Consider the following 23,997-nt stretch of genomic DNA (forward strand, 5'->3'; position numbering starts at 1 on the left):
ACTAATTTGCTCAAGCAATGAAACCACATCAGGAACAGCAGCTGCAATTGGAGTCACCACCTGATTAAGTTTACGATAATCCACTGTCATTCTCCAAGATCCATCTGCTTTTTGCACAGGCCAAATATGTGAATTAAATGGGGATGTGATGGGAATCACCACCCCTCCATCCTTCAAGTCCTTGATGGTGGCAGTAATCTCTGCATCCCCTCCAGGGATGCAGTATTGCTTTTGCTTTACAATTTTTAATAGATAGAGGCAGTTCTAATTGCTTCCATTTGACTTTTCCTACTGTAATAGCCCTTACTCCACATGTCAGGGACCCAATGTGGGAATTCTGCCAATTGCTCAGTATATCTATTCCAATTATGCGTTCTGGCACTGGGGAAATCACTACAGGATGGGTTTGGGGACCCACTGAACCCACTGTGCGATGCACCTTAGCTAAGACTCTATCAGTAACTTGACCTCCATATGCCCCCACTCTGACTGGTGGGCCACAATGACACTTTGGGTCTCCTGGAATTCGTGTCAGTTCAGAGACAGTGTCCAGTAATCCCCAAAAGTCTGATTATTTCCTTTTCCTCAATGAAGAATCACTTTTGAAAAAGGCCTCAGATCCCTTTGGGGAAGGCTGGGAGAAAGACTGACATAATTTTTGCAAAAGTAGTGGAGTCCTCCCTCAAAGGGACCCAGCCTCCCCTTCATTAAAGAGGTTGTGGGTCTGTAAACTGACTCAAGTCTGGGAATTGATTGAGAGGCTGTGACTCTGTATTCTGGCGATTCAATCTAGGCACTGTTCACGTGACCTAGAATTCTTCTGTCTATACAGATCAAGTAAATGCTTAGTAGGTTTGCCATGTATTTTACTACCAGGAACACCATGCGCAAGCAGCCAATGCCATAATTCCACACGCATCAGACTGTTCTGATTGCTGTTCTGACTCTGCTGCCCATTATGGTAACTATGCCCACCTTGCCTTTGTCAATTAACTGCTGCCACTTGGCCCCTACTATCACAGGGTCCAATCAGCCCCATTGTAGTTAAGTGTCTTAGTTCCCACTGTCACATCTGGCTTACATAAAATGGCAATCACAGCAGTCTTCAAGGATGCTAGAGCTCCCATCACAAATTCATTCCTCACCGTACTGGTGAAAGGTGTGTCCTCTGGACTCTCCATTTCTGGCTGTAGGGGTCTAATCTGATAAAGCCATTCTAACAGGCAAATTTCCTTAAGCCTCTGGATACCTTCTTGTACATTATACCAAGGAAGGTCTGGTACTTCAACTTGACTTAAGGTGGGCCACCACATAATCCATGCTTCAGTAAGCCAACCAAATAAACTATCAGATCCTTTCCTAACCTCTCAAGCTGAAATATTGAATGAAGAATCCGTACTTAGTGGGCCTAAATCAATGAATTCCAACTGATCCAGTGTTACATTCCTTGCACCATTATCCCACACCCTCCGTAGCCATTCCCATACATATTCTCCAGGTTTCTGTCTGTACATGTTAGCGAAATCAAGTAGGTCTTTTCGGGTGTAGCATACTACCTCCTCAGTCACACTTTATATTTCACCTTTTGAGACTCACTTGGACTTAACTTTAGTTATAAGTCTAGCAGCAACAGTAGGTCGTTGGGGCAGTTCCTGAGAACATTCAGCAATGTCTTCCATGGCGTCTTCCTCAGGCAATGACCCAGCAGGAACAGTTGGGTTAATCCCATCAAACTGAGATGGAGGGGATAATGGTTTTACAGTAATTCCTTCAGATGGGAGGGATTCAACAGACTTTACCATTCCAGGTTTCAGGATCCCATTTTTTCCCAGTCAGTGCCCTCACTTTAACTTCAGACACCATTCTGGGTTGGTAATTTAATTGGTGTTGTAATTTAGCCACCCTTACAATAAGACTCTGGGTTTGGTTTTTGGCAATATCAGCTCTATTACTAGAAGAAATAATGCTTTTTTTTCAGAGCACAGCCGGAAACATTGAGGTCTTTTGTGCAGCTTAAGCTGTGACTCAGCAGCCATGAGCTCATCTCGCTCTTACACCACTTTGTCTAGTAAAAGTAGGACCAACCAACCAGCTTCCTTATACTCCTCATGCTGACAGAATTGCAGAAAAGTATCAAATATGTGATCACCCAGACCCTCACTTTTCACAAGTACTTGATGTATTAGTGGTGCTATTTTGCATATTAATGTTGTCACCTTACACCATGGATTAGCAGGCCCCTCTTACTAACAGAGGCAGGGTCACTAGTGTCTTTACGATTAATAAAATTGGGGAACCAATTTAGGAACCCCATCCTTATGATTTAGTCTCTCTAGACCCCACTTTCTGTACCAAATGTGTTAGACTGGGTTCTGTAGAGAAACAAAACCAGTAAAGTTTATATATAGAGAGAAAGGGAAATTTATCTTAGATAAATGGCTCATACACTTAGAAGCTAGCAAGTCCTAAGTTCTTGGATCAAACGTCAAGCTGGAGGCTTTTCCCAACTCATGCAGTTGCAGGGGCTGAGGAGCTCAAGGTTGGCAGGCAGTATATTGGCTGTTGACTCCAACGAATGACGAATCCAAGATCTCCAGGCCGAATGGTAGATTGTTTGCTCATGGACAGTTGTAGGCAGCACAACAGAATCCTGGTCCACAGAAGAGTGTCTCTTTTCCCATCATGTCCATAAATATACTGGAAGCAGGCCACACCCCCAGAGAAACTCCTTTTCATCGGATTGGGTGCTCCAAATATATACATCTGATCCCATCATTGGAACAACCCACATCACAATTGTTTAAACCACACAATTGTGGTCCAGCAAAATTGACACACAACTCTAACTATCACAACTACACGTTAACAACAACAACAAACGGCTTCTTGTGGTAGATCCCACCATGGAATTGATTGCTAGTCTCATCATGGAGAATAACTACTTCCAGCTGCCCACTCAACCAGGCCCAGCCAAGTTGACACACAAGCTTAACTACCACACTTACCATTTAGTCAGATCTTTAATTTCTTTCAATGATGCTTTATAGTGTTCAGAGTATACTTTTAGCACTTCTTTTCACTAAATTTTTCTCAAATATTTTGTTCTTTTTGATGTTACTATAAGTGAATTGTTTTCTTAATTTCATTTTTAGATTTGTTATTGCTAAAATATAGAAAGACAATATTGCTCTTGTATCTTGCAACTTTGCTGAACTTGTTTATTGGTTTTAATGGTTTTTAGTGGCCCCAAAAAGCACATTTTACCCCAGTAATATCAAGCTCTTTTCCACAGCCGTTTTATCAGAATTTTTAGCAAGTCTCATGATTTTTATATTGGGATGACATTAAACAAAACTCACTGCCATTGATTTGATTCCAACTCATAGCGACCCCCTTTGGTTTTATAAGGTGGTAAATCTTTACAGAAGTGGATTGCCCAGTCTTCCTTCTGCCGAGTGGCTGGTGGGTTTGAACTGCTAACCTTCTGGTTAGCAGTCAAATGCCTTAGGCACCATGCCACTGGAGCTCCTTTTGGGGATGATTGTATTCATTTTTATGTTGTTTATCTCATTAAATTCTTCCCTCACATGTAAACTCTGAGGAAAAAGTCCTGGTTGTCTTTTTATACCCTTCATAGGCTTAACAGTTTGGCATATCCTTAAGGATTTTGTTGAATGGAATTAAAGAAAAGAAAGAATGATTGAACTTAGAGTCTTGAGGTCCTTAAGACTGACCTTCTGCTAGATGCAGGAATCTTTTTTCTGAGGTATATTATTTTGAAATTTGTGGTTGGTAGACCACTCCTTGTACAATTCCTGCCCTGCTAGTACTTCATGCCTTTTAAACTTTTGAAAAGCTTTCTCTTTGTGCCCACAATGAATCCATCTTGCCAAATTCTAGCAACACATCTTGTTATTATTTTTATGCTCCTTTCTATGTTTTCTACCTAGTTAGGCAATATTCTCCTTTAGTAGGATGCTGCTCTGTACCCAGAGGTGCTTATTAATGCTTATTTATTTGTTAGCTGATTATAAGAGGATACTAGAAGAAAAAATGTAGTGTTGTCTTAGTCTCTCCTTTTTTAGCTGCTTTTATCACTAGTTAAAGTCCCTGGGTGGCACAAATGGTTTACATTCGACTGCTAACCTAAACTACTAAACTACTAACCTAAATGGAAGGAAGATTGGGCATCTACTTCCATAGAGATACTGCCTCAGAAACTCAGGGACGGGTCGCTATGAGTCGAATCGACTCGATGGCAGTGAGTTTGGTTTGGTTTTTATTAACCTAAAGGTTGGTGGAAGAGAGGCCTGGAGATCTGCTTCCATAAAATGTTACAGTGAAGAAAATCCTGTAGAACAGTTATATTCAGTAACACCTGAGGCCACCATGATTTGGAAGTGACTTGACCCCAGCGTGTTTGGTTTTGGTTTTATCAGTAGTTGAACTGGTAAGTCCTCACTGAGGATGTCCAAAAAAGGGAAATTTTCAAAGAATATTCAATCTGTTTAGAGGAAGACCATATTGAGGACTTAACATACAATGAAGGAACAATTAAAGGGTAAATTAATTACCAGTATTGTTTATAGAGCACTTACAACTGTGGCACTGGGAATATAGTAGTGAATAAAACAAAGTCCCCAGAGCTCTAGTGTGCAGAGAGAACAAATCAAGGTATAGTATGGGGGAAAGGAGTGATTGAAGGAGAAGATGTTATTTTAGATATTTAAGGTTGATCAGTGTAGGCCTCTCTGATGAAGGGAAATTTGAGTAGCAATCTTAATGAATTGAAGGAACAAATCATATTGATAATCTAAGAGAAAAATGCCTTAGGCAGAGAAATCTATTAAGTGCTAAGTCCCTGAGGCAAGATTATACTTATCAAGGAACTACAAAAAGGAAACCATGCCCCTACTGTTCACATCGAGAGATCTGAGACTTGCATCTTCTTGGTCCATACTTTTGGTCACTCCAGATTATTTCCAAGCAACATAGACGTTGATGCTAAAATTTAATTTTACTAATTTTTTTGTAGGAGCTCTGGTGGCATAGTGCCTAAGGGATTTGACCAGTAACCATAAGGCTGGTGGTTCAAACCCACCAGCCACTCCTTGGAAGGAAGATTGGGCAATCTACTTCCATAATGATACTGCCTGGGAAACCCAAGGAGGGGTTGCTATGAGTCGTATCTGATGTGATGGCAGTGAGTTTGGTTTCTTCCTTTTTATAGTGCACCTGAAGTGTAATGACTTGAGGAGAGTGGTAGAGGTCAGATAGGTAGAAGGGAGCTATACTGCATGGTGTCTTATAGGCCAAGGTACCTTGAATTTTATACTTAGTGAGCTGAGAAAGTATTCCAGTGTTTTGAACAGAGTGGAATGATGATAAGATTTGAATTGAATTGGAAAGGACAGTTTTGGCTTCTGGGACGAGAGGAACAGGGGATAGACAGATGGTGAGGGTAGAAGCAAGTGGATCAAATAGGAAGCCATAACAGCAGTGAAGGAGAGAGATAATGAAGGCTTGAACCAGGGTAATTAAAGGTGGTAGCAGTAGATATGGTAAGAAGTGTTATGTTTTGAAAGTAGAGCGGAATAAAATTTGCTGATAGATTGGATGAGGATTATTAGACTAAGAAAGTAATCAAAGATGATTCTCAGGTTTTTGCCTTGAACAACTATAAGGTTGGAGTTGCTGTTTACCGAGATGAGAAAGAAGACTGGAAAGAGTAAGTTTGAGGGAGGGAATAGACATTTATTTTTAGACACTACTTTTTTTTTTTTTCCAGTTGTGATTTGGGTGAAAGTTTACAGAGCAAATTCACTTCCCATACATCAGTTCACATACACTTTGACATTGACTACAATTTACCACAATGCAACAGCTCCCTTCTACTTCTTCCCCATAGTTACTCTTCCCTATGTCCATCCCTCCATGCACTCCTGCCCTCTGAGCTGTCTCCCTGTGCATAAACAACCTTCTCTATCTCAGGTAAATGTTTACCTCATATGCCTGTCTTTTGTTTGGCTGGAAGCCACAGGTGTGGGTTCAGTTCCAGACCTGAAGGGCAGCTAGGGGCCATAATCTCAGTGGTTCCACCAGGCTCTTTAGCAGACCAGCAAACCTGGTCCCTTTTCTCCCCCCCCCCCCAATGATTCTGAGTTTTGTTCCACATTGTTTTCCCACTCTATCTGGGATCTCCTACATAGATCCCCCTCAGAGTGGTTGACAATGGTAGCTGGGCACCATCTAGTTCTTCTGGTCTCTAGTTGTAGACACTACACTTAAGATTTTTATTTGATGATCAGGAGATGTCAAATAGGCATTGGATATAGAGGTCTGGAATTGAGAGGTGAAGTCCAGGTTAGAGATGCAAATTTGGGAGTCATTAATATATGTAAAGCCATGGAATGAAGGAGATCACCTAAGAAATATGTGTAGATAGAGCAGAGAAGAGATTTGATGATATTTACGAGGCTGACAAGCGCAGTGGAATAGCCACTAATAGGTAGAAGAAGCACCAAGACAAAATGCAGTGCAGTCCAGATCCAAATAATCTGTGGGAAATAATGCAAGGTTTCTTGGTTTGGTCATCTGGAATCCTAATCACAATTTGGTTCTAAATAATTGTGGGACATTGTACAGTTCACGTTATGTCCTTGGGTGTTGGTTTCCTGATCTCTGACATGCAGGGCTTGACTGGATTGTCCATAAACTTTTTCCTATGATAATAATGAACTTAGGAACATATATGACACTATATAGTTTGTACAAAGCATTTTTATGTGTTGTTTCATTTTATCTTCATTTAAAAAAAAAAAATCTATGGGACTTAATTTCACACAGATAGGAGATTAAAGAAGTTAACCCAAGGTGACATAGTCAGGGATTTGAATCCAGGTTGGCCTGATCTCTAAGCCTGTGTGCTCTTTCTACTGTGCAACAACTGTCTTTTTACACTAATATTCAACAATTCTGTGATTGAGACCAAAGGACCTCTAGTGGCGCAGTGGTTAAAGCATTGTGCTTCTAACCAAAAGGTCAGCAGTTCAAACCCACCAGCTGCTCCGCAGGAGAAAGATGAGGCAGTCTGCTTTCATAAAGATTTACAGCCTTGGAAACCCTGTGGGGCAGTTCTCCGCTGCCCTTTGGGGTCACTAAGAGTCAGAATTAACTCGATGGCGTTGGGTTGGTTTGGTGATTGTGAGCACATAAATTCATTCATTCATTCATTCAGCACATATTTATTGAGTGCCTGCCATATGTTAGTTATTGTTCTAAGTACTGGGGATATAGCTGTCACTAAGAAAAAGTCCCTGCCCTTATTGATCTTTCATTCTAGTGGAGTAGGATTGCAGTAAAGAAACATACTAACTAACTAATAAATAATATAATTTTAGGGATGTAAAAAATAAAGCAAGATGTAAAGAAGCAGATACATTGTGGGTGGGAGTGATCAAGGAAAGCCTCTCTGGAGAGATGATATTTGAGTAGAGAATCCGAATGATGTGAAGTAGAAAGCTATGAGAAGATGTGCTGGACGGGTGTTCAAAGCAGAGGAAACAGCTATTAGAAAGGTCCAGAGGCAGGAATGCACTAAATATGTTTGAGGAATAGCAGGAAGACTGTTGGTAGGACATGAGGTAGATAAGCAAAATACATAAAGCTTTGAAGTCATTTAACCCTGGGGATCAGTGCTGACTCCCAGCATTTAATGTGTGATGTGTGACTCTGGGCAGAGTACTTGATTTTTCTGAGCTTTAATTTCCTTGTCTATAAAATGGAGGTAATACAATGAAAGGTTGTCTTGAGAGTTAAGTGAGAGAATATGTGTAAAATTCCTAGGATGGTCACTGGCACAGTCATTTATTCATGAAACATATGGTTACTGCATACCTGCTATTAGACAGTGTCCTCGGCAGTCATTCCACAGTCATCAAATGAGTTCAGTTGGTTTTTCTTTTTCTCCCAATTTGTTTTAGTCAGCAGATCTTAAAATTCCTTTTTGTGCCAGAGCTGTGCTAGGCACTCTTCCTGAGCTCTCACCTTTGTTTAAAATCAAGAAAGAAAGTGTTGGACTGAAAAGAAAACAATTTAGAAGTTGATGAGTAGGTACAAAAATAAAGATTTGGGATTCTGGTAATTGCAGCCTCTGATATATTATTCATTTATTATGGAAAGAAGCTGCATGTGCATTTCCCTCATCACCAAACACTAGCTCTACTCAGACACTTCCCAGCCAGGCTTCCTGCTGACCCAAACCTGCTTGCCTTAGGAAAACCAGATAGATGCCAAATCCTTCATCCTAATAAGACCATCTGCTTTCAGACCCACAGCTGCTGTCCTTACAATTGCAACCCAACACAACTGGAATGATTTATTCATCTCCAGATAACATTTGTGCACCAGCCTTCCAGCAAAGTACAGTATCAGCTTTACAGTTAATGAAGCATCCAGCACAGGTGGCCAGCTATACTGTAAAGGATGCTTCTGGCTTAGAAATGGCTGATGGACAGGTAGAGAGAGGTAAGCTTTTTATTCTGAGGGAATCGCCAGAGGAAGAGGATGAGCACCAGGCAGTAAGGGAGAATTTGTTGTCCAGTAAAGAATCTTAATTGGGTGTCCTAGATTCCTGGGATGCTTGAGATCATTTCACTCAACTGATTCTTTTAAGTTAGGTGTTGTATTACTCTTGAGTTAGGTTAGGACATTATCTCCTAGAGGGGAAGGGACTTAGTTTAAGCACAGCCAAAACCAGAACTAGGGTATCCCGATTCCTATCCCAATGCTTACTTCTTCATGTTGAGTTTGTGCTATGAAAAATTTTCAAGCACTATTCCAATATGAGATGGTATTATTATTATTTTTTGCTCCGTTGATAACTTACTATAATACTGTGAGCAAGTAACAAGGGAGATTTTACCCCTTAAAAACTGAGTGACTGAATAAGTTGCTTAATTTTTTTTTAACCCCTGTTTATAAAATGAGGGATGTTAACACTTGTTCTGAATTGTTTTGAGAATTAAATGAGAAAATGTTTGTGAAAACTGCCTAGGTCATTTTTATAATCAGAAGGTACAAATCCTAATTTCTTTCCTTCCTTCAGTTCAATCTGGCAAATACCAATTAAGCATCTTGTGCCAAATCTGTTTTTAGGCTTTTTACTTACTTTATCTTATTTAACCCTTAAATGCCTTTCTTTCTTCCCTTATTATATTCAGGGTCTGAATATCCATAACTAAACCAGTTGCTGGGAAGAACTTATGCTTACTTTCAAAAAAATCTACAATGTTAGTGTGAGGCTGTGGTGTTACCTATGGTAGAATACAGCTAGAACTAGTCTGAGTCTTAACCAGAATGGCCTCTGCCCCTCTTGTAAAGTGCTTTGAGTACTCTCTGTTTGGGAGAGGACTCACAACTATGCCGTGCTCTGTCATCTCAGAGAGACTTGGTTTCCCTTTTGGAATGTTTAGTTTTAGTTGTTTCCTTTTCACTTTAGGTGTTATGCCCTTTGACAAGCCATCTGCTTCTCAAACCCATTTTCCCTTTACCACCAAGGCCTTGCAAGCAATTGTTCATATGGGAACAAAAGTGTTCTCCAGTTCCTGGTGGTTTTGTAAGAGTGGGATGGTCTCAAGGAGAGATTACATATGCTTTTTAGAATTCATTTGTGATATGTACCTGACCTAGGCAGTATTTTACCAGAGACTATGCTGGGTTTGTGTGAAGAGGATATAAAAATCTGGAATGGAGGTCTCTCACCATGGGCTTTGCTATTTTAATCCTTGCCAGTATTGGCTAGTGCTCTGAAGAACTTGGGATTGATGCTGCTGCTTTTTTTGGTACCTGCATCTGTTGTCCAAATTTTCCATTTGCCCTTTGTTTTTCTGTTTGGTTGCTTTTCCAGATTGCTGATCCATTCAGTGACTGGCTCAATATAATGCAATTCAAGATTATGTTAAGTAGAGATTCAGAAATGAATAAAATAAGATATGGAGGAATCTAGTGTGAGATAGTGGAAAAGCTTTTCAGCTTTGCCTTACACTGGCTCTGTCACCTTGTGTAAATCATTTAACCTCGTTGAACCACAATTGCTTCATCTCTGAAAATGGAAATATATATGTATCTACCTTGCCCAACCCATCAGCCACTCCTCAGAAGGAAGGTTGGACAATCCTACTTCCGTAGTGATACTGCCTTGGAAATCCAAGGAGGGGTCGCTATGAGTCGGGGCCGATTCGATGGCACACAACAACAACAACAACCTTGCCCAAGGTGGTTATGAGGTTTAAACAAGAGAATATATAGGAAAGGATCCTGTTTAGTCCTGAACATTAAGTAGATATTCATTAAATATTTCCTTCCATTTTCTTCCTGTCTCCTTGAGGACAATACATGGGAAATTAGACACGTATATAAGCAATGTGTGTGTGCTTAATATAGCTGTGAGAAGTGCTTGAGGGCAGTGGTGGTTCAGTGGCAAAATGCTCGCCTTCAATACAGGAGACCTGGGTTTGATTCCCAGCCAGTGCACCTCATCCATCTGTCATTGAAGGCTTGCAAGTTGCTATGATGCTGAACAGATGTCAGCAGGGCTCCAGACTAAGATGCTCTAGGAAGAAAGACTTTGCATTCTGCTTCTGAAAGGTAATCAATGAAAGCCCTATGGATCTGCAAAAAGGGCAAGGAGGCCACATGTTCTGACCTCCTTTAATCCCACAAGAGAAAGACAGAATCACCATCAATAGCCCAAGGGCTATTACTGCAAGGCCAGACATGCTGCCTCCCTCCAGCCCTTTCACCAACCGTTCCTCCCAAAACACCCACTACCTCTCTCCTGGGTTCGATAATTCGCTGCAGTGGCCACACAGAGCTCACAGATTATGGGGTTTGTTAGGGAAGCACCGGTTGCTATGATGCTGAACAGATGTCAGCAGGGCTCCAGACTAAGATGCTCTAGGAAGAAAGACTTTGCATTCTGCTTCTGAAAATTAATCAATGAAAGCCCTGTGGATCACAACAGTCCAGTCCACAACCGATCATGGAATGGTGTGGGACTGGATGGATTTCATTCTGTTGTGCTTGGGGTCCCCATGAGTTGAGTGTCTACTTGGTGGCAGCTAACAACAACAACTGGTTGGAATTTGCCATACATTCATTGGTAATTTGAAGGTGAGGGTTTGGGGCAAATGTGTATCTTCCTTGAAACAAGACTAAGAAACATACTCTGATAAGATAGCATGATACCATCCTTGTGCCCATAATGACTTGACAAGTGTTAGGGGGGACGGGACTTGTAGGTGGAGACCTTGAGATGTTGGTTTCCTCAAGAAGACAATAGAGTATGTCTGGTAGCTACTGGTCTCTTAAAAACAGAATAATCTGCTTCATAGGCTGACAGCAAAACCTGGGGTTTGTAAGCATGAGAACTGCCTATTGAGAACAACCCAAAGCTTGGAATATTGTAGCCATTAGCCCTCTCCTTCCCACCAACTAAATCTAGATGGAATGATCATCAGAATGATCCTTTAAAGATAAAAATCTATTCATCTCAGTATGTGTTCTGGTGACCTAGTACCGCTCTGACAAGAAATATACCACACAAATGGGATGGCTTTAACAAACAGTTTATTCTTACTATTTGGAGGCTTTAAGTCCAAGTTCAAAGTGCCAAGCTCTAGGGCCTGAGCGAAAGCCCCTCATCCTTGGGGTCCAGCTCTGCCTCCTGCTCCAGGTCCACTGGAGCTAGAGGCGTTTCTTCACTCAGACAGCTGCTAGCTGCTGAGGCTGAGAAGCCCAAGATTGACAAGTAAAAAGGCACAGTCCCAATGTTACCAAACTACACAGCAGGCCATTAATTCAAGTCTGTTGTAAGTCCCCAGGTTAGCAGGGCATGTGCTGAACAATGACACGGCTACACATAGGTCCAAGGGTGCCATAAGCTAGAGACCATTCTCCAAGCCTTTTGCTTATATACAGGAAGCAGACCACACCCCTAAAGCAACTACTCAGCTGTTCATAGCAGATTCCACCATGGAGTTGATTGCCAGTCTCATCATGGGGAATATGCCATCCAGCTGCCCAGCCACTCATCCAGGCCTAGCCAAGTTGACACACAAACCTAACTACCACAGTATGCTTTTAAGATTCTTCATTGGCTCCCTGTTGCCTTCAGATTAGAGTCCAAACTTCTATGACATACAAAGTGTTTCTTGATCTGGCTTCTGCCTACCCTCTCAGCCTCATCTCCCACTGCTCTTCCCTGTGCTCCAGTGCTACTGCATTAATTGTGGCTTCTCAGCCCTTCCATGCTCATTTATGTTTTTGTCCATGCTCAACTTTCTGCTATGCTATACTTTTTCCTACTCCTCTGTTTTGCCTAGCAGGCTTCTACTGTTTCTTTAAAACTCTTCTTAAGCACTGTGTTTTCTGTGCAGTCTCCCTGACTTCTGGATGTAAGCATAGAATGCGAGGCCTCCTTCCTTTAGTTTCAACTAGAATTTTGTACACATAAAAACTTAACTATATGTAGTAGCATCAGTGATTGTAGACTCACAGTGATGTTCCTCTTGATGCTTTTAATGACCCATTTCTTCCTTATTTTAGTGCCTTCATTGGAACACTTGGTTTATCTTTATGTAGATACATTCACAACAGATATCCTTGGGGTCAGAGGAATAAATGCAGGTATGATTCAGGCCACTCCTTGGAAGGAAGATGGGGCAATCTACTTCTGTAGTGATACTGCCTCGGAAACCCAAGGAGGGGTTGCTATGAGTTGAGTCTGACTCGGCACATAACAACAACAACAACAACAACAACATGATTCAGTATCTTGCTAGATGCAGCAAATTATATTTTATTATACCTCTTGCTGTGAATGAAGTGAATACCAAACCAAATCAAACTCTGCCATCGAGTTGATTCTGATTCATAGTGACCCCCATTGGGTTTCCAAGGCTGTAAATCTTTATGGAAGCAAACTGCCTCATCTTTATTTTGCAGAGCAGCTGGAAGGTTCGAACCACTGACCTTTTGGTTAGCAGCAAAATACCTTAATGACTCCATCATCAGAGATCCTTGATGAAGTGAATGTTGTGGTCATTGTTATGTGCTGTCGAGTCAGACCTAACTCATAACGACCCCTCCTTGGGTTTCCGAGGCAGTATCTCTATGGAAGTAGATTGCCCCATCTTCCTTCCAAGGAGTGGCTGGTGGGTTTGAACTGCCAGCTTTCTGGTTAGCAGTCAAATGCCTTAGGCACTACGCTACCAGAGCTCGCAATGAAATGAATAGTCATCAGTAAAACAAATCATTGAGTCTGGAAATAATTATTTATTGTCAGGTTGATGGCATATGTTTATCTAATCTGATAGTTAAATATTTAAGTCATTGATAGACCTTGGCCAAGACATGCATAATTATTATACTTATGCTTTCTTTCAGATAATTTTTCTTTTGGATCCCCAAATCTCTTCTATCAGTAGCTTTCAACAACTGCTATGCTTTTCACATTCTTGCGATTGTTTTTGACTTTTTGATTAACTTTTTGCCTTTCTTCATGCTATTTGTTTAGAAACACAACAGAGAATTTTGTTCTCTTTTTTACTTTGTCATTTCTCACCTACTATGGGTGATGCTCCCTAACAAGTTTATTAGGAGTGTTTTTAAAGGAAGAATGAGGCTCCAGGGACTCTCTTACTAGCTAAGTGTGAGGAATTAAAGACAGTGATTTTGGCTTTTAAGAGGCCTTTTTGGCTTACTTCCAGGTTGTCCTTGTGTTCCAGAAAGACAAGGTTATTGGATTGCAGAATTCCATACAAGTGAGGTATTATGATAAAACTTTGTAGTTTGTCAAGTAAAATGCTTTTCATCCATCATCTCATTTTCATTTTAAGCTTCACAGTGATTCTGTACAGTAAATAGGGCAGGTAGGATTATTCCTGGCTTGTAGATAGGGCAACTTGAGGTTCAGAGAGATTAATTGACTTGCTTAGATCACATAATTGAGGGTAGAGCTGGGACCAGTCTCAGGTTGTCTGACTCAAGCCCTAGTGCTCTGTCTTTTCTCTGTTCTATTTCTTTGTATGTAGTTTTCTACAGCAAGGGTCAAATTCATAAGTTCAGAGTACAGTGCAAAGAAGTATCCTCTAGTCTTCATTTGATTCTTCCAGTGAGACAGATAGAATTGTCCTTGTCTCCCTGCTGGAGGAATTGAAGCTCAGAGAGATTAAATGACTTGTCCAAGATCACACAGCAAAATAAATAGTGGCAGAAGTGGGACCTAGTTCTTTTCATTTGACTTTAAATCCTTGTCTCTGATTGCAGTATGTGATACTTTCTCCTTAAATCTGGATGAACTACCTAAACAGATAGTATGCCAGCCACATGGATATTAGATAGCAGTGGTTTGAACTGTTAGTAAACAGCTAAGTCCTGTTTCTTGGTATTGTTCACTTAATTGAAATTCTCCATCTATTTGTCCAATTTATGTGAAGGAGGAGGATAAAGAACTATTGTGTTTGGATTTGCAACAAATTTAATTCCTTTAGTGGAAGCACATAAGATACATAGTTGCATTGCCAATTTGGCACAAGGAAATACTTAAGCTCTCAAGTAGAAATACTTACTGGGTTTCTAATACAGCCTCATGTCGCAGACCACGGGAGAGATTCTTTATGTATTAGAAAATGTTAGGACTCTAAGATCCACTCATTCTTAGGCTTAAAGGCTGAGTTTATTTAGCCATTTCAGTAGAACAATTCTGTATACATTTATTGAGCTCCTGCTGTGTACTAGGGATAATAATGGACATTGGGGAATAATAGTTCCTGCCTAGGGATCTCATGGTCTACTTGGGGAAGAGACCGAAACAAATAATTTCCTTACAGTGTAAGTAATGCTGTAATTGAGATATGCAAAGAGCACTGAATAGAGAATGATGAATTCTGTCCAGGTCAAGGATAAGGGGAGTGATTGGAGAAAGCGTAACAGTGAAGAGGAACTCTGGTGGTACAGTGGTTTAAGCATTCAGCTGCTAACAAAAGATCATTGGTTTGAACCCACCCGCCACTCTGTGGGACACAGAAAGATGAGGCACACTGCTTCTGTAAAGATTTAACAACCTTGGAAGTTGTATGGGGCATTTCTTCTCTATTCTAAAGGGTTGCTATAAGAATGGACTCTGGCAGTGGGTTTGGTTTGGGTTTTAACAGTGCAGGTGATGATTGATTTGTGTCTTTAAGGGTAGGCCAGATCTTTAGACAGAGGATGAAGGGCATTGTAAGCAGTATATACAAACTCTCAGAAATATGGAAGAGCTTGTTTCAGAGGAGCAGTGAGAAGCTCATTTCACTTAGAACTGGAGCATAAAGTAAACTAGGCCTTCTGTCTGATCCACTGCTCTCAATGACTCTTCTGTTACCCTATGCTTACTATAGATCTGTTCTTCCTTGTATGCAAGTGCTCTTTAAAACAGGATGCCTCCCCTCTCCAGTCTTGCTAGCCTTCCCTTGGCACCTAGTAGCCTGGGAGCTCTGGTGGCGTAATGCCTAAGGCAAATTTGACTGCTAACCAGAAGGTTGGTGGTTCAAACCCATCAGCCACTTCTTGGAAGGAAGGTTGGGCAATCTACTTCCATAGAGATACAGCTTCGGAAACCCAAGGAGGAGTTGCTGTGAGTCGAATCCGACTCCACGGCAGTGGTTGTGTTTGTTGCGTTGCGTACAGAACCTTCATAGCTGCTCTGGCCTGTCTGATACCTCTGTTTTCCAGAGTTCTGATGCCCTTTGTGAGCCAGTGTACTTCAGCTCCTAAGATAATATTGACAGGTGTTCATCCGTAATTTGTTTCTGTAATGCTTCTTTTCTTGAATGATTCACCATTAGTGCTTTTTCGGTTATGCCCAGAGTGAAGGCTTATTGTTTGTTTATTTGTTTTTTCTAGGCCTTGGTTAAAGGTTTATTTTGAGGCTATTTAACCTTCTGTTCAGCTCAGGAATAACTCAGTTTGGGGAGTAAAGTGTGGTGAAATGAGAACCTCTGAGAATTCTTCTCTGACCCTCTCAGATAGAGCTAGTGATTCCCTTTTTCTTTGTCTTAGCTTGTCACCGTGGTGTAGAACTCTCTTGTTTCTGGGTGTCTGTCTCCCCTGCTAGCTGGTGGAGTCTTGAGGGCAGGGATTTGGTATAGTTGTTTTTTTTTTTTTTTAGCAGCCAACAGAGGGCCTGGGCACAGTATTGGTGTTGATTATTTATTGATAGAATCAGGATACAGGAATTTTAGTCCCATTTCTACCACTGTGTGGCCTTGGGCAGATCACTTACAATTTTTGGAACTCCACAGTTTTCTTGCCTGTAAAATATGGAGGCCATATTCACTGATCAGTATCTTAGCATTTGTTCTGTATATATCTGTCAAAGTCCAGTTGAAGAGAGAGAAACCACACCAATAATTTGAGGTAAAGTTCAATAGAAGAATTGTTAACTAGGTAAAAGGTAGTTAACTACTAAAAGAAATGAAAGAGAACTCAAATATGTAATATTGGTAGTAACTGAAGAAAATGATTACCATCCCTAGGCTGAAAGAAAAGTGAACAAGGAAGGAATTTAAGAGCTTAGAAGAGAGCTCCAAGAACTCTGAGAAGAGTGTATGCCTGTGGTAGGAACATACTAATTGTTGCTGTGGTGAAGAAGGGACCAGCTAGAGGACAGTAGCTTCAGAACCTTGAGAGCTACTGTGGTGAAATCTCCCATGCTGATCTCCTTGCTTCCTTATGGAAAACTAAATCAAACCAAACTCACTGCCGTCCAGTAGGATCCGACTCATAGAGATACCTCCTTGGGTTTCCGAGGCAGTATCACTACGGAAGTAGATTGTTCAGCCTTCCTTCCGAGGAGTGGTTGGTGGGTTTGAACTGCCAGCCTCTGATTAGCAGTGAAATGACTTAGGTACTATGCCACCAGAGCTCCCTTACAGAAAACAGAACACTGTAAAAAAGGGAAAAAAGCCCCTTCTTCTTCTCCTACCCCTTTCGTTTCCCTCCAGCACCTTCTATTGACCAAACCAAAATGAAGTCATCTGGGAAAGGAAGAATGTGGCCTGCAGAATCCAATCCATGTTGCACAGAGTAGGGCATTGAATAATTGGTTTGGAGCTGTGAGGCAATCATTATGAACTTCTGCATTGTAATTAGGAGCCTTAGTGGTACAGTGGTTAAAGCACTCAGCTGCTAATGGAAAGGTCAGCAGTTTGAACCTACCAGTTGCTCAGTGGGAGAAAGATGTAACGGTTGTCTCCTGTAAAGATTACAGCCTTGAAAACCCTATAGAGCAGTTCTCTGTTTTACACGGTCGCTATGAGTGGGAATTGACTAAGTGTCAACGAGTTTGGCTTGGTATGTTGTAATTGTCTGCGTTAATATCTGTCTTCCTTGTTGTAGCATGAGCTTGATGGTGGCTGGAGTCACGTCTGTTTTGTCATTATCTGCATTGCCCCAGATGGAGCCTGACACTAAAGAGTTGCTCAGTAAATTATTTTTTGAATGAAGGAATGTTGCTCTAAAATAGGGAAATTTAGGTGTTTCTGTAGGTTGGCTTAAGTCTCATTCTTGGAAGGGTTGGGAGCAGGACTAGACATCCTCCCTAGCAGCTCTATTACTCTGTAAGGTAAAACTTTATGGAATGTCATTTGTCTTGTGTCTATCATGTGCATAATCTCGTGTGTTACATACTAGAGTAAAGACAAGGAGAACATTCTACTGTTAATATTCATATATTCTATGAAATGAAACATCCCCTTTTCTAAACATTGATAATCTGAAATCTAGTGTAAATAGTTTGTATACAAGTGTATGTACACAAATGTATGCATGCCTCAGAAAGGCAAAAACCAAAAACTCAGCCATTGTGTCGGATCTGACTCATAGCGACCCCTCCTTGGGTTTCCGAGGCAATATCTGTACGGAAGTAGATTGCCCAGTCTTCCTTCCAAGGAGTAGTTGGTGGGTTTAAACCACCATCCTTCAGGTTAGTGGTCAGATGCCTTAGGCACCATGCCACCAGAGCAGGGAAATATGTACCATGTACTTAGTTCATTTCATCATCGTACTACATTATATTTTGCCCATTTTCCAGATGCAGAAACTGAGGCTCAGAAAGGTCGAGGGGCTTGACCAAAGTTAATACAGCTAGTAAGTAGAATAGCTAGGATATGAGCTCACGTTTGGCTCTTCTGAATTTGAACAGTGCAGCACTCTCCAGTTCTCCCAGGTTATGAGGGCAAATACAAAGTTTTTCTTAGCTGGTGGCAAAAATCTATGGAATTGTTTTCTTTTTTGGGCCATTTAGGGTGGGACAGGTAACAACAGAGCCACATAGCAGCACTTGCAAGGCTGCAGTGTTAGTGTGTGCTAATAATTGGCCTTTAAATAAGCCAATTTGAGCCTGAGCTTCAGACACCTGATTTGTGAAGCAGTTGTTATCTGGGAGCTCGGTATTATTTACTTTTTAAATCCCACATTAACAGCTCACAAAAGAATTCTGATACATTCCCTGCAACATTAAGCCTTTGTTCTCTTGTTCCTCTAGGTTTCTTTCCTTTTACTGAGGCTGAGGCTAGATAGGGAGCTCTGGTGGCTTAGTGCCTAAGGCATTTGTCTGCTAACCAGAAGGCTGATGGTTTAAACCCCCCAGCCACTCCTCGGAAGGAAGGTTGGGCAATCTACTTCTGTAGTAATACTGCCTTGGAAACCTAAGGAGGGGTCGCTGTGGAGGCTAAATAGACCGTTTAACTATTATTAGGAAACAGAATTTATGAGGTTAGAGTATTTGTTGCTTCTAGGCCAACACACATAAAGCCTCTAAATCAATCATTTAGATTTGGTAGTCAGTTATTCCTTTCTCAGATCATCAGCCGGGCAGTTCGGGAACCCAGATGCCTGTCTGCCTCATTGCTTGAAGGGTCATAGTATTGCATATGGCTAGGGAGAGATACTGTTCCAAGACAAGCATTACATAAAAGGCATTTGTTGATGTTAGAATTTGCTAATCAAGTCTTTCATCTGGTTATTTTGTGATTACCTACTGAGATGGCCACTGAGATTATTCTTGGCAGTGTGATTTTGTCATAAGAGTGAGAAGCCATTGGATCAACACCATTTTCCCTTAGTTTCCCTTTTGGTACTGTCTTTGACTAGGAAATCTTAGGACAGTCATCCTCCCCTTGACTTTTCCTGGCTGTAAACAGTGCTGTTTAACTGCTTTTCATAAGTGATGACATTGTTCTTTGAAAGGAACTGGAAAAGGAGTTTGCATGTGTTATTTATTTTTAACTGCATACTCATTGAAGTTGAAATCTTACTTTGATTTTGTAGTTCAACATAGAAGAGGAAAGGCATTGAATGTGGTATAGTGAAATTAGTCAGGGCTTTGCTAGAACCACGTGGGGGTAAAACCCCATTCTGCTGTTTAATAGTTAGTTATCCCTTCTGAACCTTGGTTTTCTCCTCATTAAAATGAGAGTAATGGTAAATAGTTACAATGACAATAATAGTGAACCATGATGATGATTTTGGGTAAATCTGTTAATTTCCCTGGACCTCAGATTATGTGTCTGGAAAATGTAGGCAGTAATTCCTCAACAGTAGGTTGGTTTGAGAAGAAATGGAATAATATAAATGAAAGTGTCTAGTAAAGTGCCTGGCACATAGTATTTGAGTATGTTAAGTGCTAAATAAGGAGGCCTGGTAGTGCAATGGTTAAGCGTTTGGCTGCTAAGCAGGTTAGTAGTTTGAACCCACCCATTGGCTGCATGGGAGAAAAGCCCCAGTGATCTTCTACTGTAAAGATCACAGCCTAGGAAACCCATGGGGCAGTTCTCTCACATTGGGTTGCTATGAATTGGGATTGAATCAATGGCTCCTAACAACAGGAAGTGCTAAATAAGTGACTAGGAGTCTCTGGGAGGCACAAATGGTTAAGTGCTTGACTATCAGCCAGCAGATTGGTGGTTCGAACCCATCCAGTGGTGCCTGAGAAGACAGGCCTGATGATCTGCTTCCAGAAGGTCATATAGCCTTGAAAACTGTATGGATGACACATTGTGGAGATTGCAACCAATGCCATGGGACAATTTGTGTATGAATAACTGAATAGAAAACTAATTTGGTATATAAACTTTCACCTAAAGCATAACAAAATTTAACAAAACAAAACAAAAACCCCTATGGAGCAGTTCTGCTGTACACACGTGGTACCATTAGTTGGAATCCATGACAACCACCACCAGCAGTACAACAGTGATGATTGATTTAGGAAATCCAAAGGAGAAGACCCCCTGAGGGTAGAATAGTTCCTATGGATGGGACAGGGCTTAATAAATATTGATTAATTGTTTCAGTAGGAACTCTTGTCATTTCCTTTAGGGACAGTTTACTTCGTCTGCTAGTGTTCTTTCTCTTACCAGCATGTCTCCGGACAGAACAATGGAGTCATTCCTTCCCAAGCAATCCTGTTTCCTTGCACCCAAGCAGTCCTGTTTCCTGCACCCAGCCCCCTTTCCCTTGTGGATTTTGGCCAGCCACATGCTCCGGTATCTTCCCAAGTAGTCTTGTTTCTGCTGTTCCAAGTTGCTCACTATAGAGAAGAAAGTGGATTGTAAAGGCTGGGCTGTGTGATTCAAAACTAAGAAGGGTTTGTCAGAGGCCTTTAAGGAGATGTGGTCATGCTATTATTTTGCTATTTCTTTGATAAAAGCCAAAGGGGAGGTTGGCAAATAATAAAAAAATTATAAACCAGTAAACTGATGTCTCTGCAAAATTAAGCTATGATCTGCCAACTGCTTCATACCTGAGAACCTGCAGGTATGATTTCCATCTGTTTCAGTTCAAGGATTTCATTTCTCTTCCTTTTTCTCATAGAATTGTAGACTCCACAGAGGTCTTGAAATGCTGAACAGAGATTAGAGGACTTGTTTAAAGTCGTAATGTGAAACTAGACCTAGATTTCTTCTAGTGTTGCATTTTTTTTCTTCATAACATTCCTGTGAGATAAATATTACATACACTTAACACATTTAAAAAAAAAAAAAAACAGATGAGGAAATGGGGGCCCAGAGAAGGGAAGGTAACCTGTTCAATCATAAGCAAGTCAATAGTAGGGCTAGAACTAAGACTCAGGAGAAAGAAGGCCCTTTATATTATTGAGATAAACTCTCATAGGTGAAAAAGAGTACTTCACTGGAATCCTTCTTCACTTTTCTTTTTTTAAATACCACCTTTATTGAGACATAATATATATACTGTAAAGTATACCCTTTTGTTCACAGAGTTGTATAGTCATTGCCACTCTCTAATTTTAGAACATAACTAAAAGAAACTGTACATATTAGCATTTCTTCATACCCACCTAACCCCTGGCAACCACTAATCCACTTTCTGCCTCTATGGATTTACCTTTTTTTGGACATTTCTTATAAGCAGTCATGTAATATGTGGTCTTTTGTGACTGGCTTCTTTCATTTAGCATAATATTTTCAAAGTGCATCCATCCATGTTGTAGCGTGTTATTAGTACTTCATTCCTTTTTATTACTGGTAATATTTCGTTGTATGAAAATACTCTATCTTATTTATCCACTCATCAGTTGATGGACATTGGATTCTTACAACTATTTGGCTATTATGAAGAATGCTGTTAGGAGCATTTATATACAGGTTTTTATGTGGGCATATGTTTTCAGTTCTCTTGGATATATATACCTAGGAGTGGAATTAATGGGTCTTATGGTAATTCTGTGTTTAATCTTTTGAGGAACAGTGGCATTTTACAGTCCCACCAGTAGCGAATGAGGGTTTCAATTTCTCTACATCATCGCTGTAGTAGTTAAGGTTGTGTTTCAGCTTGGCTGGGCTGTGGGTTTGAGTGGCTTGGCAGCTAGATGTAGTTATTCACCATAATGAGATTGTAATCACCTCCATGGTGGAATCTGCTGTGAGCCCCTAATCAGTTGAAGGGGCATTGTCTTTGGGGTGTGATCTGCTTCCAGAATATATGGAGAAGCTTTGAGAAACATCCCTGGCTTTTGGGACATTTGGGATCCTGCATATGGCTGAGCTTTCATCTCCAATTCCTGGACTTAAACCAGTGGCCTGCTGTGTTGCCTGCTGATCTTGGGATTGTTCCATTTTACTTGCTGACCTTGAGTTCGTCACCTTCAGCAGCTGTGTGAGTTAGGAGATGCCTTCAGCTCCATTGGGTCTGGAATAAGAGGTAGAGCTGAAGCCCAAGGTTGAGGGGCCTTCACCCAGCCCTTAGAGCCAGCACTCTGAATTTGGACTTCTAGCCTTGTAAACTGTAAAAGAATAAGTTCCTGTTTGTTAAAGCCATCTGCTCGTGGTATTTCTGTTATAGCTGCACTAGAGAACTAAGACATTCTCTAACATTTGACTGTATCTGTTTGATTATAGTCACCCTAGTGGATGATACCAGTGATAACCACTGTTAACATCTTGTTATGTATCCTTCCAGTCTTCTTTCTATGCATGTGTATACTTATAAATATTAATAATGGTAGCAGCTAACACTAATACATTGCTTACTATGTGCCAGGCAATGTTTTAAGAACTTGAAAGTGCTATTATTATTCCTTTTTTTCACAGATAAGTAAACTGAAGCACAGTTGCCTAAAATTATACAGGTAGTAAGTGGCACTACGGAATGCTCACTCACCATGCTATTGCCTCTGGTCTTTGTGTGTGTGTGTGTATTTTTTTTTTTTTTTTAAACATAAGTGGGCTTATACTAAATGTAATCGGCAATTTACTTTTATCATCTGAAAATATGTCTTGGTGATTTCAGTGTCAGAGCATACAGACCTGTCTCCTTTTTAATGATGTACAGTATTCTGTAGTATGGTTGTGCCATAGTTTTATTAAACTTTTCCTTTTAAGATAGACATGTGGATTGTTTCCATATAACACATTAGTGAACATCACTGATACACTTACTTTGCTCTTCTCTACCTTCCGAGTCAATTCCTGGCTCATTGTGGTGACTTTGTGTGTGTCAGAGTAGAACTGTGCTTCATTGGGTTTACTTGCTTGCTTTTTTAGTATTGTGTTGGATTCTAGTTGTCCAAGAAAGGCAATACAGTCATAATATACTATGTGACTCAGGTGTGTAAATAATTATAAGGTAAACTTTGAATATTAATTTTTTTTAAATTAAAAATAATAGATTTATAGAAAATTTAAAAATTACAGATTTACAGGAAGATAGTACAGAGAAGTCCTGTATACCGTTTATCCAGTTTTTCCCAGTGGTTGTGTTTTGCATAACTATGATGCAGTATTAAACCCCTAAGAAATTGACATTGGTACAAGATGTGTAGCCACCACCACCGCAATCAAAATACAGAATATTTTATCACTACAAAGATCTTTCATGCACACCTTTGTAGTCCATCATACTCACCCCCTCCCCACCACCATCTCCTCATCTCTATAGTTTTGTCATTTCAAAAATGTTACATAAATAACAGTCATTTAAGATTGGTCTTTTTTACTCAACATAATGCTTTTGAGATCCATCCAAAGTTGCATGTATCAATGGTTGATTCCTTTTTATTGCTGAGTGGTATTTAGTGGTATGGATGTACCCTAAATATTAATTTAACTAAATATTGTGATGTGACTCTTGGTGGAAAGGAAGTGTGTGGATGTGTTTGTTAGAAGTGATGATAATGGTATGCAAGAGAAATTCACATCACAGGAAGACAATAAATAGTGACTAAAATTGAAAACACAAAATGCCAGTATATTATTTGGAAATAAAGACATAAATACCAAAAGAGCTAAAAGTTGAAATTGATTGCCTTTGTTGTTGTTGTTGTTAAGTGCTGTCGAGTCGTTTCCAACTCATAGCGACCCCATGCACAGCAGAACGAAACACTGCCCGATCCCGCGCCAGCCCCACAATCCCTGCTATACTTGAGCCCATCAT

Source organism: Orycteropus afer, unplaced genomic scaffold (genome assembly GCF_000298275.1).
Source record: "Orycteropus afer afer isolate SDZICR_OR568_19922 unplaced genomic scaffold, OryAfe1.0 scaffold00074, whole genome shotgun sequence".
NCBI lineage: Eukaryota > Metazoa > Chordata > Mammalia > Tubulidentata > Orycteropodidae > Orycteropus > Orycteropus afer.